Genomic DNA, 18,701 nt, shown 5'->3' with positions numbered 1-18,701 from the left:
AACACTCTCCAGACCTTAGACACACCACCTCATCCAATTTTCACAAAGACTTGAATGAGGTAGGGATTACCATCTTCCATTTTTACAAAGGAAGGACAGAAAGCTGAGCACCTGCCCAAGGTCACACAGCTGACACGTGGTCAGACCAAGCCAAGGACACGGGTCTCCTGAGCCAATTCTTTAGGGTATTTCCCCTAATCCAATGATCCTCCTGCTGCATTTCAGTCAATAGATTGTATTGTCTGTGAAGACTCCACTTCTTGAGAACAGTGCTTTCTAAATGTACTCCACCACAAGGCCCCCATTTCCAGAGCCAATTAGGAATCGAGTATAAAAATGTTCTTGGCAGATCCAAGACCTAGAGAGAGAGAGAGAGAGAGAGAGAGAGAGAGAGAGAGAGAGAGAAGCAGAGAGGGTAGCACGGTGCTTTGTAGAAACTTAATTAAAAAGTGTGACTTGGGCTTCCCTGGTGGTGCAGTGGTTGAGAGAATCTGCCTGCTAATGCAGGGGACACGGGTTCGAGCCCTGGTCTAGGAGGATCCCACATGCCGCGGAGCAACTAGGCCTGTGAGCCACAACTACAGAGCCTGCGCATCTGGAGCCTGTGCTCCACAACAAGAGAGGCCGCGATAGTGAGAGGCCCGCGCACCGCGATGAAGAGTGGCCCCCGCTCGCCGCAACTAGAGAAAGCCCTTGCACAGAAACGAAGACCCAACACAGCCCAAAAAAATAAAAATAAAATAAAATTTAAAAAAAGTGTGACTTGATTCAGAGGGGCACGGAGGATGCGACACTTTAAAAATATGACAGTGTTGGGCTTGGCAGTGATTCTGAGAAAATGCCTCTGTAAGACTTCAGACATCTGCATGCAGGATGATACAGAGGGAGACTTCAGAAAGACAGAACTGTACCATCAAATATGTTATAATGTATAACATATGATGGTAGTGGGAGGTACTTAGCCAGCCCTGACCTCCCCCTATAGCTCCAAACTCGTGTACTGAGTTGTGTACCTACATCTTCACTTGGACAGAGAATCAGCATTTCAGACCTGAAAGCCCCAAATGACCCCCCAGCTCCCACCACCCGAACCCCATCCTTCTGATCTTTCCAACTCCGTTAACACACCGCCACCCACTCAGCGCCTCCAGCAAACAGTTGGCTGTAGTCCTTGATTTCTCTCTCTCCCCCTCGCCTCTAAGATCCAATGTCTCTTAAGTGCCGTCTGTTCTGCTTCCAGAATGTGTCTCTGCTCTGTTCCCTTCTCTCCACCCCCACTGATAAAACTCTCGGTGTCACCATCTCGTGAGGAGTTACTGCAGCCTCCTTTCCCTGCCCCCCTGCAATCCACATGGAGCCAGCGTGAGGCTTTTGCAGCATGAGATGTAAACCTGAACAGGTATGTATCCTTAGAATAAAAGACAAACTCTTTAAGATCTTGTATGATCTGGCGGCTAACTTTTTCTCTAGTCTCGGCTAATGCAGAGATTGTCTCCCATTTATCACAGTTTACCAGCCACCCGGCCTTTTTTCTGATCCTTCCATGCACAGTGCCCTTCCCTCCTCTGGGCTTTGCAGATGCTGTTGTTTCCTCTGCCTAAAATGCTCTAGGGTCAGCCGTTCTCAAGACTGGTTCCTCCCCTCCCCCTTGAGCTCCCAGATCAAATACACTCTCCTCGGAAAGACTTCCTCTCATGACCCTTTCTCAGAGTTTCTCAACCTCAGGACTATTGGCATCTGGGGCCAGATCGCTGTCTCTTGTGGGGACCGTCTTGTGCATTGTGGGAGGCTTAGCAGCTTCCCTGGCCTCAACCCACTAGATGCCCTTAGCACTTCCCTGCAAGTTGTGACTACCCAAAATATCTCGAGATATAGCCAAATGTCCCCTGGGGAGGGGATGGAACAAGTCATCTACAGTTAAGAACTATTTCCCATCTAGAGTTTCCCTGACAACTGTGTTTTATCTTTTAGCCCTTTTGGATCTTTTTTTTTTTTTCATGTATTTCACATTCTCTGCAGTTAGCTTTTGTATTATTGTGCTCTCATGTTGCCCTCAAGAATGTAATCTCCATGAATGAAAGAACTTTGACTATTTTATTTATAGTCTGAATCCCCAGAACCTAGGAAAGTGGAAATTGCTCGACAGATATCCACTGAACGAATAAATAGTAGTTGATATTCATTAAATGCTTACCATGAGCCGAGCTCTGTGCTAAGCGCTGCTCGTGTGTTAGCTTATTTAATGCAGCTAATGAGTTCGGTAATACTGTTATTCCCATTTTCAGGTGTGGAAAAGAGAGATTCAGAGAGATCAAGTCATGAAGTAAGTAAGGGACAGAACCAGGATACAAACCCCTGAGTTTGCTTAACTGCTGAGCTCTGTTGCCTTCATGTCTCCACTGATGAAAATATCAAACATGTAATCTTCCAAACTGGAAGCTTTTGTTTTGTTTTGTTTGAATTTTTATTGGCGTATAGTTGATTTACAATGTTATGTTAGTTTCTGCTGTATGGCAAAGTGAATCAGTTAAATATATACCTATATCCACTCTTTTTTAGATTCTTTTCCCATATAGGCCATTACAGAGTATTGAGAAGAGTTCCCTGTGCTATACAGTAGGTCCTTACTAGTTATCTATTTTATATATAGTAGTGTGTATATGTCAATCCCAATCTCCCAATTTATGCCTCCCCCCTCCCTTTCCCCCCAGTAACCATAAGTTTGTTTTCTACATCTGTGACTCTATTTCACAAACTGGAAGGTTTGAATCATTCTTGACTCTTCCTTCCTTTCTGTGTCCTATCAGTCCTTCAACCCCATTAATTAGGCCTCATAAATGCTACTTAAATTCAGCCCCTCTTCTCCATCCTGTTGCCATCAAATTCATCAAGGTCCTCATCAATTCATAGATGGTACTAGGAAGAGCCTCCTAAATCTGGTTTCTACACTGCCAGCCTCTACCCACTCTTTATCACTTCTGTACGGCACCAGCATTCATGTCTCCATCAACTCAGGTCATGCTCTGGTTTTGAAAATATCTGTTGGCTCCCTGGTACCTAGAGGATAAAGTCCAAACTATTTAATGTAACCTTGGGTATTTTACTGATCTCTCTGAACTTCAGTTCCCCATCTATAAGAACGGGGAAAAGAAAATAACCTTGTCAGAGATATTTTAGTATTCAGTGACAAGGCAGGTGATCACTTATAAAGGCTACTCAATAATATTGATTTCCTTTTCTTCACAATCTGAACCCAATCTGCTTCTTCAACTTCATCTCCAGTCACTCTCCCCACTTATTCTCCTTTACCTAGTGAATTCCTATTTATCCTTCAAGTCACAGTTCAAATGTCTCTGACACTGTCACGTCTCCCCCCACTGTCTGGCAGAGTTGATGACCCCAGGTCTGGAGTCTCAGACCTCTACTCTAGCATTTAACATGTTGTCCTTTAAACATTTTTTTGTCATTATTTGTTTACAAATCCTCCTTCTCCATTAGACCAAGGGCAGAAATCTATGCACTTCTGGATGTCCAGCACTAAGCAAAGGGCCAAGCACATGGTGACTACTCAGTAAGTGACTACATGTTGGAAAATTGCAACACAATTCTAGAATCACACAGACCTGGGAATCAGTGCTAACACTGACCCAAATTTGCAGGATAATCTTAAGCAATTTATGTTTCCTTTCTGGATCCTGTTTTTTTTTTCTCTTAAAAAATAGAGATTTTTATATATTCCTTAGAGGATATAGTAGATAATTAACGTAAAGTATCTAGTGTAGGCCTAGCACATGGTTGTCATTCGATAAATGGCATGATATTATTCCTACCCAAATTTATTTGTTAATTACTGTATTAAAGTAAATTAGGGTCTACTAATATTCTAGGGAATCAAGGAAGCTAAAATATCGATACTTGGAATGATTTGGAAATAATATAAAGCACTGTATAACATAAGCCCAACTAAGGCCCAAAACAATAGTTGTTATATATTGGTAGGAAGGTGGCCTGGAAAAGTCAGGAAATACTTCCTGGAAGAGGTGGCATGGTAGATAGTCTTCAAAGATGGCCACCACCAATTCCTTTCCTGCTCGTATGTACATGCTGCTCCACCCATCAAGAGATGAAAACCATTTCTCCTCCCAATGAAATCTAGGCTGCCTGGTGACTTATCAATAGAATGAAAATGGAACTAGCTCTTATGAGGCCTGGCACCTTCCACTTTTGCTCTTAGAAGCAGCCATCATGATATGAGACTCTTGGCCTGGACTACTGAATGATGAGATATCACACAGAGAGAGTCATGGGAAGGAGAACTGAAGTGCTCAGAAATGTGAGGGAAACTTCTTGGACATTTGATCCCAGCCTAGGCAGCCAAGAGGGCAGCTGAGTGAAAGACATCAGCCAACACCACATGGAACAGAAGAACCACCCTGATGAACCCTGTCCCAATTCAAAATCCACAGAGGCATGAAAAATAATAAACCATTGTTGTTTTAAGCCACTAAACTTTGGGATTATTTGGTGAAAAGCAATAGATAAAAGAAAGAGGTGGGAATTTGAATGTAGGTGAGCCTGACATGAAAGGGCAGGCATGGTGAGAAAGGTCTTCCAAATAGGGAAATCCAGTGTAATGTCTGAATTAATCTTAATGACTGCTCCAGGCTTACCCTCCACCCTCTCAACCCACATCCCCTCACCTGCTACACTCCAACCAGGCTGAAGGCCTCTCAGGCCCTCCTTTAACTCCCAGCATCTGGACCTGCTCTTCCCACTGCCTCACTCTTTCTAGTCCTCTTTCAGCCCCCTTTCAGGCTCAAATGTTTTTTCTTTTTTTTTTTTTTTTTTTGTGGTACACAGTCCTCTCACAGTTGTGGGCTCTCGTGTTGCGGAGCACAGGTTCCGATGCGCAGGCTCAGCGGCCATGGCTCACTAGCCCAGCCGCTCTGCGGCATGTGGGATCCTCCCGGACCGGGGCACGAACCCGTGTCCCCTGCATCGGCAGGCGGACTCTCAACCACTGTGCCACCAGGGAAGCCCCAAATGTTGCTTCTTTAGGTGAGCTTTCCTTTGCTGTGTCCACAACTCAGCATGTATCACAGTGCTGCTCTTGTTAGTCTAATGACATTATTTCTTCAGGAGGTGATTAATTAATTGAGGGAAAGGAAAGCATTTACTGTAGAATGCAAACTAATTAATGAGGAAGGAATAAGGGAATTAGAAAATTACCATTTGCAACCATCATAGTAATAACTGATTTGGGCATAAATCACCAATAGATGCTAAAAGGAGTGGGTGTAAGTTTGATGAGGTACAGGATACTTGCATAGCCTCAGAGTATATGCCCTAAAATTCTTGATTAATTACAAAGGCATAAAATTAATTTTATAATGGAGAAACCTTTAATCAAGTGATCAAAGTTAATACCAATAGTGGTAGAACAAACCAATGTCATACACCAACTGAACGATCACTGAGAAGGACAGAACATCACTCGTTTAATAATCTGGTAAAAATGTATAACCTGAATCTAATCAGGAGACATCTGATAAACCAAAATTTATGGACATTCTTAACACTTTTCAAAACATGTCAATATCCCAAAGACAAAGAAAGACTGAGGCAACATTCCAGAGTAAAGACAGAGACATGAAAACTAAAGGCAACGCATGATCCTGGATTGAATACTGAACCTGAAAAAAATATACTATAAAGGGTGTTATAGGAACATCTGGCGAGATGACAATAAAGTCTATAGATAATTATATTGTGTGAATACTGAATTTTTTCTGATTTTGATTATTGTGCTGTGACTTAAGAGATGGTTCTTGGCACACACACTCTGAAGAATTTCATGGTAAATGGGGCACGATATATGAAACAAAATGTTTAAAAAACACTATGCATATATATATATATATATACACACACACACGTAGAGAGAAAATAAAAGCAAACATGGAAAATTAACAGTTGATAAATATAGGTGAAGAGCATACATAATTTGTACTAGTCTTGAAACTTGTCTATAAGTTTGAAATTATTTCAAAATGAAACATTGGAAAAATAAAATATTGTATCAGATATTTGGTGGATAAAATACAATGTCATACAACGACACAGCCACCAAATTGGCTAAAAGGAAAAAGATGGACAATACCAAATGCTGGTAAGGGTGTGGAGCAACTGGACACTGTTTGGCAGTGTCTGCTGAAGTTGAACAAATTCATACCCTATGACTCAGCAATTTCATACTGAAATATGGACCTATAAAAATGCACATATATGCAAATTCTGCCAAAAAGTGTGCATTAGAATGTACTATAGCATGGCTATACTTCATAGACAAAATATAGAAACAACTTAAACATGCACCACATGGATAAACATATTGTTGCATATTATTCCCCAAATGGAACACTACACAGCAATGAAAAATGAATTATTTCTACCAACTAAAACAGAGAATGAAACTCACAAAAATATTAAGCAAAATAAATCAAATAAAAATAGTGCATCCTGTATGACTCCATTTATATCAGGTTCAAAAACTGGCAAAAACAAACCTGCAGTTTTTAGAAGCCAGGATAGTGGTTACCCCTTGTGGGTAAGGGGTTAGTGGCAAGAAATGGACATGAAAATACTTCTGGAATTCTCCTCATGCTTTGTTTGCTGATCTGGGTGCTGCTTACTTAGATGTGTCCCTTTTGGAAGCTTACTGAGCTTTACCTTAATGACTCAGGCACTTTTCTGTACGTATGTCACTCTTCAACAAAATGTTTACATTAATAAAAAGAAAAGGATGATGATAATAATGCCTAGGAGTACATACCAGGCTCTGTTTAAGTGCTTTCCATGGATTAATTCAGATTGGCAAATCATGAACTATGTGCTACCAGGGAGCTGCTGTTGCCACATGCCTGTCATTTTTGCAAATGGAGAAACTGAGGCCCAGAGTGGTTAAGCAGCTTGCCGAGGGTCACACAGGCAGGAAGTGGCTGATCAGAACTCAATCCAGGTGGTCCAGCAACCTACACAGTTTGCTTTCCTAGGTGCTATGTTCCACTGCATTTTAATGAAGAGCCCTTTGGTGTAGAGAGGATCTTCTTCATTCCTTCATCAAAGGGCCTCCTGAATAAACCCATGACGTTAGGAATTATGCAAATAAGCGTAAAGAATCAGACTCTGCTAATAAAGATGGAGAGAGAAACACAGTGCCAAACTGAAACGTGATAATGAGGCTGATCTTAATGCCACTTCTCAGTCCTTATTTGCAAAATTAAGATCTAAGAGGGGGCCGGGGTAGGGGGGGACCACCCCAGCCATAAAAGGCAGGGTGGATACCCATGAGATAAGATGGTTGAAGTAGTACTAATGAGCCAATTAAAAAATGGAATGCAGCTCTGTGATTCTTGTTCCAATTACCATGGAATCTGAGCCCTGTATGTTCACTACTGCAAGAGAAAGTATAGGAGGAAATTAATGTTTTGAGTTTGTTTTCTTCTACCTGTGGTAGATACATTTTTTTGAATTATTAATATGTGGCTTTTTCACTGTATGTTTGTTTGGTTTTCCATCCCAAAGACAGCTCAGTGATCTTTACTGAGCAGACTGCAGAGTCTTTACAGTCAGTAAAGTTTACCATATTCTGTTAAAGTTTCACATGAAGAAAGGGATGAAGTAGCTTTACCAGACTCAGGGGAGTGAGAAACAGCCAGGGGGAGTCAGGGATTCCCTCAAGAGATAGGAAGAGGGTGAAAATGGAGAATGAGGGTCCCTTGAAGAGTAGAAAATTCGGCCTGTGTAGGAGCAATGCCTGGAAAATCAGGACAGGCTATAAGGAGCCCTCTGCAAGCTGGACCCAAAGCTCAGGGACCCTCAGCCCTACCAAAGGGTCTTGGGCTCCAAGCTTAACATAGAAGCAGAAGGTCCACAGATCAGTGCTTCTCAGCAGTGGGTCTCCTACAAATAAGTATTCAACTCAACAAATACTAAATGAACTCTAGGGATGAGGAAGCTCAGTATTGACTGAAATTATTTTTTTTTACCAACCTCGAAGTTTGAGAGTTCAGAGTAAAGTTGAGTTAAAATAAGGAAGATAAAAAGTGGTATTTCTTTCACACTTGCGTCTGAGGGCTTAGATGCATACCTCCTCCATATGAAATGAGTGGAAACTACCCCGTACAGACTCCAAAGAGCATTTTGCATTGAGAAAAAGCACTTGCATGGAAAGAACGTTATCTCCTCTGCTTTCCCTGCTGGCTGCTTAATAATTCCCCGAGCCCCACTCCACTGTGACAAGCAAGGCTAGGTTTGACTACACATTCCCTTTTTTTGACCTTGGGGTCCAATTGCTCATGAATTCCTGACGTTAGTATTTCTGTCAGGCAGGGCTATTTTAAAGACGACTGAGTCTTAACAAAACTGAATTAACTATTCAACCACGAGGAGTAAAGATATGATTGAAACGTGGGATGATGCTATTATCGTCACATGTTATAACCCAGGTGTATCAAGCCAGGATGTTTAAATTTACCTGGAAGACAACTGTTCCCACTACCAGGGGCAGCACAGAACTATTCAAGTACAGAACTGGGAAAAAATATGAGAATCCTCATGGAAGCTGGAGCCATTAGCCCAGATGTGTAGAAGGCTTGCAGTGATGATAATTACACATCATTAGTGTATCTGCAGAATGAGATCCCTTCTTTCAGCAGGAAAGGAAAATCTACCCAGTGTAGGTGAATACACAGCATTATGGTGGCAATTCATCACCATCCGGGCTCTGGGAAAAGTGCCTCCTTCCCCAGAAACGTTTTCTGCAGGCATGAGAGTACTGGAACATTCAGTGAATGGTAATTGGCTAACAGAGAAAATTGCTGTTGTCTGGATACCAGAGAGGGCTGCGTAAGCAGAGTGTCAAAGCTGGGTAGCAGGAGACGATGTCTCGATTAAAAATGACGAGTGTCAGCAGGTGTATGTGTACATCATTTGCAAATCCTCTCTCACGTGAAGCCTTTGTGCTGAGTGGGAGAAATGAAGGGACTTGGAGGCACAAGGCAGCATTTCTCTGGCATTTTTGGCTGGATGTATTTGTGCACATGATCTAAGCAGCCCCAGTCTTTGGAGAGAAAGCATGTGGAGCATTGACACTGCAGAATCACCCATGTAGGGGTTCAACTCATCAAACAGAGCTAGTTGGTGAAAAGTTGAGGGCTTTGAAGGCTGTGGAACTGTGTTGACAAAGTGGAGGTTAAGTTTGGGTGCTCCGGGCAGGCAAGATTCAAATCCCAGATCCCTCATTTATTGGCTAAGTGACCTTGAGGAAATGATTTCACTTCCCTAAACCTCCATTTCTTCATCTATAAAGTGATGACCTGTCTCAAAAGATTATCATGAGGATTCAGTGAGATATTCATGTCAAAGTACATGGCACTGTGCCTGACATACGGTACATGTTCAAAAATGTTAGCTGTTATGAGGAGAATGTTGGGGTGTGTGACACCGTGAGAAACATATATTTGGTCTCTGCGCCCGGTTCCTGACACAGAGCTCCTAAATCCCTTGGAATTTCCTGGGTGACAGAAACATCCTTTGCTCTAACAAGGAAACTCTTGATGGGACCCTGGATACCTTCAGGATGGGGGCGGGTCACCAGAAAGACCAAGCTTTCGGCCCCATCCCCCATTCTCCAAAGACGATGAGTTAATGATGGGTCATGCTCAGGTGAGGAAGCTTCCGTGAAAATCCTTAAACAATGGGGTTTGAAGAGCTTCCAGGTTAGTGAACACAGCCACATGTCAGGAGCGTGGCACACCCCAACTCCACAGGGACAAGCTCCTATGCTCGGGACCTTTCTAGATGCCACCCTGTGTACATTTTCATCTGGTTATTCATTTGTATCCTTTATAATATTCTTTATAATAAACAAGTGAACATAAGTAAAGTGGATCTCTGAGTTCTGTGAGCCATTATATAGAGGAGTGAGGTGTGAGAACCTCCAATTAATAGCCAGTTGGTCAGAAGGACAGATGACAATCTGGGACTTGCAACTGGCATCTAAATTGGGGGACGAGTTGGGCAGTCTTGTGGGACTGAGGCTTCAATCTGTGGGATCCACCCTAACTCTGGATAACTAGTATCAGAAATGAATTGTAGGACACCTAGTTGGTGTCTGGAGAATTGGAGAATTGGAGAATTGGTTGGTGTGGGGAAAATCCTGACACACTGATGTCGGAAGTATTCTGTGAGTAGAGAAATCATTTTTCTTAAGGGTGCCTTCCAGGCAGCTTGTGGCTCAATCAATATGAAAAGCACCAAGACAAAAGGAAAGGTATGCAGCTCTCTTTACAATAGCCAGGAGATGGAAACAACCTAAGTGTCCATCATCGGATGAATGGATAAAGAAGATGTGGCACATATATACAATGGAATATTACTCAGCCATAAAAAGAAACGAAATTGAGCTATTTGTAATGAGGTGGATAGACCTAGAGTCTGTCAAACAGAGTGAAGTAAGTCAGAAAGAGAAAGACAAATACCGTATGCTAACACATATATATGGAATTTAAGAAAAAAAAATGTCATGAAGAACCTAGGGGTAAGACAGGAATAAAGACACAGACCTACTAGAGAATGGACTTGAGGATATGGGGAGGGGGAAGGGTGAGCTGTGACAAAGCGAGAGAGTGGCATGGACATATATACACTACCAAACGTAAGGTAGATAGCTAGTGGGAAGCAGCCACATAGCACAGGGAGATCAGCTTGGTGCTTTGTGACCACCTAGAGGGGTGGGATAGAGGGGGTGGGAGGGAGGGAGACGCAAGAGGGTAGAGATATGGTATCATATGTATATGTATAACTGATTCACTTTGTTATAAAGCAGAAACTAGCACACCACTGTAAAGCAATTATACTCCAATAAAGATGTAAAAAAAAAAAACAAAGGAAAGGTATGTGTATAGGAAAGCAAATATAAATGTATTCAGAGCTCCCTTGAGCCTCATCAGCTTCAGGGACAAATGAGGTCATGAATAGTAATAACTCATATTTCCCTGGCTCTTGACTTCAAAAATAAAATCCAGGATCTCTGGACCCACCTTAACATTTCACATGGTCCCTTGTGAAAACAGCTCTTTTGTGAAAACCTTCTGATGGAAGGCTCAGAAACAAGTTAAAGGGACCAGATAAGGGGCAGACATTAAAATAGAAGCTAAGGTTTATTGAACACTTAACTCTGTGCAGGGCAGCAAGCTAAGCCCCAAGTATGCACTGCTACTCCGAACCCTCAGAATGACCACAGGAGGTTGGTAGTAATTGTCCTCACTTTGTAGATATGCAAACAAAGCCCAGAAGTTTAAGCAACTGTCCCAATATCACAGAAATAGGAAGAGGGACGAAGAATGTCTGTCCCCAAAGCCAGCAGTCTTTATGACTATGTTGCTCTCCCGAGGTACCCTGTGTATAAACCACCTTCTCTATTGCCCCTTTCAACTCTATTGCCACCATAAAAATTAGCTCGTTCAAATAGATACTTGACAGGCCCATAAGACATCCTCAGGTGCTTTGAATCCAGGTGAAAGCCAAAATTAGGCTCAAAATGAACCAACACATCCTCTTGACATAAGCCAGGGCATTCCTAAACAATGGAGAAATTGCAAATGAGCTGAGAGCCCAATGGCTTGCCCCAATCCAAAGATGTCATTAAAAAAATAAAAGTTAATTGACTTAGAGCAGTCTACTGGGTAGAAAGGCCATTAATATAAGATAAATAATGGTAGTGAGGTGGGTGAAAGCAAGCTTATAAATTCTCACTTGCTTATTAAGGGAGGTATCTTTTGGACTCACAGTTATAATGTATATGACTGCATATAGATGAATTATAAATGTATGTTTTCCTTAAATACCAAACGTGGGCTGCTTTTCCTCCCTTATGCAAAATAAAGAACTAAAGTCAACAAGGAATGAATTAAGATTCTGTTTACCTTCCTATTACCAAAGAGAATCCTTCACAGCTGGAAGAGAACTTTGAGATCAACTGTCTGTTCCAACTCCCTCCTTTTGCATATGAGAAAACTTGCCCTTTACGCCACACCAGGATTTCAGATGATTTGAAATTCAAACACACTAGTGCAGCCAAACACATTTTAATTGACTCCTTACCACTGACAGCTCTAATCAAGGTCTGAGTCTTCTGTTCAAAGCCAACAACCGATTAGCCTTAATGATAAATGGACAGAGAATCCTAATTCATATTGATTCCAGCTTCAGGCCTTTGCTGTTATTTCAGTCCTGAACTTACATAGTTATTATCCAGATTACAAAGCAGTATTGATTGTTTTCCATCTTCAGCTGGAGCACTGATTGGCCTATCTTTTGAGGAGATTTTTTTTGAAGGTCATTTGAAACTACCAGGATTGTACATGCTGACTCTAGATAAACAGAATGCATTTAATCTAGGATGATGAACAAAGCCATAGATGAGTTTGGGGGAATCCTAGAGCAGAGAAGCCACTGCCTCATTCCCCAGGAGTCTGTAAGAATTATACAGAAGATCCTTGTCCAACATGGCACCCAAGCCATAGAGTAGGAGAGGCTGAGGGGACTGTCTGGGTGGATAGAAGTGAGGGCAGACCTGTAAATCCTTATCGTACGAGTGTGGTGTGGGGAAAGCAGTTGAGAGCTCTCAGTCTCCTGAGAAAGGCTCAGAAGTGGCTGTGAGAACCAGGAGACCAACACATGTCCTCACGGTTGGGGGTTGGGGATGTGGGTACTTTGACTTGAAAACCAAAGGTTACTGTAGAAACATGGTCAGCAGCAACACAAGCAACAGGCATACACAACTATACACGGTGGCGACAGCAGAGAATAACACTCCTCCCCATGGTCTGGCATGCCCCAAAGCTAAGTCTCCACTTCACACCAGCACCTTCAAGCATCCCTGGTGAGAAGGACAGAAAGCAATTGGAGACAGAAACTTGGATCAACTGAGTAGTATCCAAAAGAGACTGACTTATAAGCCACAGGTGATTTCATTTCCTCTAATTCAATTTTCCAGGGTAGAGTGGAAGTGAGTGCTTGAGAGTGAAATTAAATTCAGTTAGAGAAAAATAAAGTTCCATTTTCACCCATCTGAGTTTTGTGACTGGGAAAATACCTGCTGCATAAAATAAGCTCCTAATACAGTGTCAGGCTTAATAATTCTTGGCTTCTGTAACTACTGTTACTATTAATGTTACTGTTGTTGTTGTTATCATTATTATTTTAATTTTTTTTTTTTTTTTTGCGGTACACAGGCCTCTCACTGCTGTGGCCTCTCCCGTTGCGGAGCACAGGCTCTGGACGCGCAGGCTCAGCGGCAACGGCTCACGGGCCCAGTCGCTCCGCGGCATGTGGGATCTTCCCGGACCGGGGCACGAACCCATGTCCCCTGCATCGGCAGGCGGACTCTCAACCACTGTGCCACCAGGGAAGCCCAAAATGCACACATCTTAAGTGTACAGCTCAGTGGATTTATGCACGGGTATATGCCTTATGTAACCACCATCCAGATGTGGTTATAGAACATTTTCATCAACTCAGTAAAATCCCTCATGACCTTTTTCCAGCCAGTGCCCCTACCTTGCATGTAACCACTGTCTGACCTTAATCACTACAGATTAGCTTTGCCTGTTTTTGCTATTTATAAATTGGGTGATACAGTAGACACTCTTTTGTATCCAGCTTCTTTTGCTCAACATAATGTTTTTGAAAATCATCCATGTTATTATGTTTTTCCATATTCATGCTTTTTAATTGATGATATTACATTATATGAACATACCCCAATTATCTATTTTCCTATCAAAGACCTTGCATTTTTCCAGTTTGGGACTATTATGAATTAAGCCTCTATGAACATTCTTATACAAATTATTTTGTGGACATATGTACCTATTTATCTTGGGTATAATTTTAGAATTTAAACTGCAGGGTCATAGGTTAGGGGTGTATTTAATTTTATTAGAAATAGATGCAAATTGTTTTCCAGAGTAACTCCCACCAGCAATGTGTGGGAGTTCTGGTTGGTCCCCAGCCTTGCCAATATTTCTGTCATTCTTTTATATTCTATCCCAGCCTACAGGTAAACAGGGCATTGCTCATTTCTCCATCAGAGTTTTCTACTACATTACAGTGACTGCTCCTACTGGTGACATATACCCCAAATTTTACAGGAATGATTTGTCATTTCTACTTGGGATTTCTCCCAACTGTCACCTCTCGTTCCTTATACACCATCTCAAGCCTTACCTACTTTAGAACTGCTTGGAGAAGTGGAAAGGAATACAAATCAAGTAGCTATCTCCATTGAAATTCAAAGTAAAATGCATAGTTGAGAAGTAGGTTCAAGAAGGGATTAATTTGGGGACAGTCTGGTGTAATGGAAAATTCTAGGATTCTGGACTCAGATGGTCCTGTCCTTTACTGACTGTGTGGCCTTAGACAAATCATTTAATATAACTGACTTTCATATTCATTGACTCTGTATAATGCAGAGATGCCCCTCAGAGATTCGTCTCCAATGGACCACAGACTCAGCCACAGATTTCCACTCTATACTCTTGACTCATTCATTACATTCACGAGCAGTCGTCACTGAGGCTTCCATCCCTTGCACAACCTCCATTCCCAGTCTTGCGGTCAAGCCATCCCAGCAGCGGATCACTTCCTCTCTGTTCTAACTCCACAACCGTTCCCCTCTGTGCTGAGTGAGGGCGCCCAAACCTCCAGGACCCAAAAGCTCTGCTTGCCCTCTTAAGAGGCAGATACAATTATTATCATCCTCTCTTAAATTTTTATTATTTTGTATGTTTTGAGGCATAGCTTACATACGATAAAATGCACACATCTTCTCCTGAAGAGACAGGAGAGGGGGAAAGTTAAAAGAGTGTCTACTATGCCTATTCACCACCGTTTACCTTCTGAATGATAATAACATTTTTTTCATTTTTTTTTCTGTTACAAACAGAGCTGCAATAAATGTTGTGCTATCTCTTGGAGCGTATATAGGAGAATTTCCCTAAAGCATGTACCTATAGGTGGAATTTCGAAGTGATAACATATGCACATGTCCAATTTGTAATGTTATTTCCAAATTGTTTTCTCACGTGGTTGCACCAATAATACACCTTCTCTCGCAGTATGTCCTCTAGTTTACTGCCAACGCTTTATTTTAACGGACTTTAAACATTTTTTTCCCAAAATTATAGGTGAAATAATAAAATGTACTCACCTTAAGTGTACAGTTAAATAAATCTTGACAAGTGTATACCCCCATGTAAACATTTGACATGTCATCTTCAAGACATAGAACATTTCTATTACACAAAATAATCCCTTCAATGTATTGTAAAAGAGGCTTAAGCCAATAGATTTGAAAATTTAGATGAAATGGGAACTTTCCTTTAGCAAAACTGGCACAAGAAACATCAGAAAATCTGAATACTCCTATAGCTAATAAATAAATTGCACCTGCAATTATAATCCATCCCTCCTGCCCACGTACACAACACACACACACATACACACACACACACCAACTTCTGGCCCAAATAACTTTACCAGTGAATTCTTCTAAGTATTAAGGATAGAAAAAACACCAATCTAATAAAATTCTCAATTAACGCTTCAATTTAATACAATCTCATTCAAAATTCCAGCAGGGTTTTTTGTTGTGGACAAAGGTTCCAAAATGTGTATGGAAATGCAAAGGGGTGATAAAGATCGTCTTGAATAAGAACTAAGTTGGAGGTAGGCTGGTGGGGTGTGTTCGTAATGTCCTATACCTTGATCAGGTCTCGGAGGAGTAATCACTTTGTAAAAATTCAATGAGCTCTTCACTTGAGATTTATCCACATTGTTTGTATGTTACGGTTTATGTTAATAAAAATGTTTACAAAACAAAGCAGCCACCATAATAAAAACTCTCTACTTGCCAGGAGCAAAGTTTTCCTGGCAAGTCCCTGTTATTTACACCTGGCACTTTGATGGGATCTATTGCTGTATCTAAAAATATTAGAGCAGGAATCAGCCAGACTCACTTTCACATTTGGCTCTGCTGCTTGGATTGATATAATGACTTTGGAAAATGGTCTAGCAGTGAACATATGTACAGCCTATGACATGGCAATTAAACTACTAGGCATATATTCAACATCAGCGAGATACAGGCCAACAATCAAAACCACGAAGCAACTCAAGTGCTAAGGACTGACCGTCACTGGGCAAGTTGCTTTACCTCTTTGAGTTTTAATTTCCACATCTGTAAAATGGACATAACAACACCTACAGCTACTTCACAGAATTGTGTCCAGGCAAGGGAAGTACTTAAGACTACTAGCATCTGGCATATAGCAGATGTTCAATAAACAGTGGCTGACATTTTTATTAGACTTTTAAATAAAGATGCCATTATTCATACCCTAATAAGGTATAAAACGCCTCTCCTGCCACTCCTATAGCACTAGACTTCCTCCTGACATCAATATTCGTATTATGTTTTGCAAGTGAGACAACTAGGCTGGGAAATATTACTTCATTTGAGAAATCTTGACCCGCTCTGCACAAAGGTGGCTGGTAGACTAACAGGGAAGGAGGACTTTTGCAAAACATCACAGCCCTCCCTGGGGTGAGAGCACCCTCTCCCATCCCTGTGTCTGAGGTCAAGGTACCCCTGTCAGTTCATTGAGGATTTCAAGTCCCATCCTGTCCTCTTATCCTCCCCCAGAATCGCCAGCCCTCAATGAACTGCCTCTGCTGAGTTCACTCCATCTGGAATCCTCTGGGAAAACAGACACGGATTGTGTACACTGCAGAATTAGCCTTTATATTTCATTGTGTGTCTGTTGAGGCGGCGGTGAACCAGATGTGGTTTTCGGCAGACATGACTTCAAAAGCCGTAAACACAGTTATCAGTAAACTGCAGAACAGGAGGCAGCCGGCAACAGTCGAGGTCACTGACAGGTGACATGGCAAATAAAGGGAGATTAAAAGCCATTCTTTGTCTGACATGAGCCCATTTGATACTTACCAATGGCCGGATACGGAACATTGCCTGCTCTTGATGGAAAGGCATTGAACATAGTGTAATTTCTTGGAAAGTGAGTCCCTGTCATTTTTCTCCAGAAAAAAAAAAAAAAAGGAAAAGAAGTAGAACAAAATACAGGTAGCTCTCTGCTGATGGTATAGATGTTTTCACTTATTTAACACTAACCTTATTAAGAGTTTGCCATCAACCAGATTTTCTGCTAAGCATTCTCTTTTTCAATCCTCAGCCATATTTATCCTCATTTTAATAATTATTTTCCCTTTCCATTCAGGGAAACTGAGACTCAGAAGGTTTATGGTCACCTTCCCAAGCTAGGCAGTGACCAGCCAAGCCTGGGACCCAGAGATTATGTTATAACGCTTACACATGATGACAGGGATTTACTCTGGGTGAAGGAGGAAGTATATTAGGATGACATCCAGATGGCATGGCCTTCTGGCAGTATAGCAATTGGCATGCAGAGTGAATCCTACCTATTTTTTGGACACAATCCTCTCTGCAGCTGAGAAATGTGCACTCTAAAGGATTGCTAGGCATGGTCATTGGCAGCCCTTAATTCTGCCTCTCTGTGGCATAAGTAGGATTTTCATAAATCAAGCTTTCTTCCACCCCAAATAACGTTTTACATGTGCCAAGGAAACACACTCTTTGAAAAAAGCCCAATCATGAGAAATCCTTTTGCCTTTCACCCGCCAATCTATCTAATATTAAATGTAGATGTTAAAAACCAGTTTGAACATCAGGTTTAAACCACTGGGTGCATCCCTAAGAACAAACCAAATTAAGATGGTGTGATTCTCCAAATATCTGGTGTCAACTTTACGAACTAGGGACGCTACTAGAGGTGGAGCAGCAGGATGATTTCAAGCCTTTGACTAATCTCTCTGAGGTTCAGAAGCACGTAGTCCTAGGACACAGGAAACAGTGTAATGGATGGCTGGACACACAGGCTCTGGAGGCAGGTAAACCAGGTCGCAATCCTGGTTCTCTGTCATTTCTAACTGTGTGCCTTCCAGTCAATTTTACAACCTCTCTGAGCCTCAGTCTCTATATGTAAGCCATGGAAGCACTAACTTTACCTCCCTAATAAGATCGCTCTTAGAACTGAATGAAATGCCATATGTAATTGTTCAGCACAGTACGTGGCTCTTGGTAAATGCTTAGGAAACGTAATTATTTTGAAATCTTGTTTGGGCGTGCCCATCAACACACATACACACACACATATAGATTTCTGCATTTTTATCCTACTCTCCCCACTCTCAACTACTTTTTTTCAAATAGAGGTCTATTTGCTGAAATAAATTGAAATGGGTAAAGAATACGAGGCAGTTTATACTAGATATATCTGCAATTACTAACTCTGAATTAAACATATCCCTTCATGAATAATGAAGCAGAAATAGGCCAAAGGAAAAAATGAGATAAGATCTTAAATCCATGTATTTTTAATTGCTTCATTATCTAAAATTTGCTATGAATAGCGGTGGATACAGTTTGCTGTTTAAAGCACAAAAAGAAATAGGAATTTTCAGCCAAATCACAAAAGGCTATCAAAAATTAATTTTATGTGCTGTGATCACTGAAAATGTAAGTGATTTTGAGGCAGAGT

Source organism: Delphinapterus leucas, chromosome 15 (genome assembly GCF_059928025.1).
Source record: "Delphinapterus leucas isolate spDelLeu-1000000601 "Yukka" chromosome 15, BTC_Dleu_Yukka2, whole genome shotgun sequence".
NCBI lineage: Eukaryota > Metazoa > Chordata > Mammalia > Artiodactyla > Monodontidae > Delphinapterus > Delphinapterus leucas.
This window is presented reverse-complemented; position numbering follows the sequence as displayed.